Below are 1,534 nucleotides of genomic sequence, written 5' to 3'. Positions count from 1 at the left end.
AAACAGAGCTGTCTTTTTTCTTTTTTTCCCTCCCATAGTCATATGTGTACAATAGTCATGTATTTATCAGTGTGTTTCATAATGCTCTCACAAATTCTCATGCCTGTAAGTATCTGCTCTCAGTAAATCATAGGGAGATTCCCCCAACAGAAGGACACAAAGAAGGAAAGGGGACAGGGAATGTAATGGCTGCATCCAGCAGCCTTTTGTCCTCCCCCAGCTGGGTGGCATTCTACTCTGATTCGCACAGAGCAGTGAGAACATTGCACCTACAAGTTTTTTAAATTCCGTTTTGCAAACATTTCCCCCCATAGACTCTCTTTCCGCCAGTGGAACTAGCACCGCAGTGCACATTAAGCAGAAGTATTTTGCAGACTTTCCCAGTGCCCATTCCTTGGCTGGCTAACAGACCAGCCATTCAGAAGCAATTTTCTTCAGGCTGAAATTATGTGCTGACCGGAGCAGATCACTTCCCATAATAACCCTTCCCCCACCCAGCGCTAAATACAATCTGTCTCCTACTCGCTGTAATAACGTGCAAATGACTGTAATTTTGCAGACAAGAAACAGCCCAAAGTGAAACGTGTCTAAACAGAGGTCGATTTGAAAAATCAGGGCTATTACCTAAATCTGTAAAATACATATTGTGATAAAACCGGCAACAGCAGTCTCCAATGAACAGTTCTGAAAAACGCAGCTTGTGTTTTGATCTTCTTTATGCACCCGGTCTTCACAGGAATAAAAGCGAATCCTTTCCTAGAAATGATTTCATTGCATGTGATGTAAATTGTCTAACTTTGCTAGCTGATCCCAGACCCTGCTAGGGCACCACAGCTCATACCGCCCTGACAGTGCCTAGGGCCAAGCTGAGGTATGATTTCAGCCACCTCATTCTGACCTACATTGCTCTTCTCTCAAGGCAATCAGCATAAGAGTGTTTGCCTTTTTAAAAAAGGGCTGTTTTGCTAGGTTCTCTCAAAGTGAAACACAGCAGGCTCAGGCTTCTGCCTCTTCTTCTCTGCTAAGGCATTGGAACTGCACAAAAAAACAGGATTTATTCACGCATACAGGGAGAAGCTACCCATTTCTTTTTCTGTCTTAGTATTGAACCCATGCCCTCAAACAGGCTAGGCAAGCACCCTGCCATGGAACTGTACCCCTAGCTTTTTATTTCTTGACTATTAAAATGCATTACAATGTTAAATCAATTGATACATTTGCCTTCTATCATCCCCAGTTGTCCAAGTTAAGCTATATTACAAAGAGCTATCAAGAAGGCATGGTTCTCTCTATCTTTGTGACTTGATTCATGAGACCTTAGGCTAAAATGGGTGAGCAGGAGAGAAACCCCACCTGAAATGCTAATGTAGCAATGTTAGAAGACGTGAAAGAGTATCTGTATTTGTGGAATGTCTACAAGAAATGTGTTTATCCCGCGGGGAATATCTTCAGGTTTTTCTTCCCTCTCCTGTCTCTCTCCCTCACCTCTCTCTCCCCCTCACCTCTCTCTCCCCCTCACCTCTCTCTCCCCCTC

The sequence above is a fragment of the Microtus ochrogaster genome, chromosome 18, assembly GCF_000317375.1.
Source record: "Microtus ochrogaster isolate Prairie Vole_2 chromosome 18, MicOch1.0, whole genome shotgun sequence".
Lineage (NCBI taxonomy): Eukaryota > Metazoa > Chordata > Mammalia > Rodentia > Cricetidae > Microtus > Microtus ochrogaster.
Note: the sequence above shows the minus strand (reverse complement) of the source record.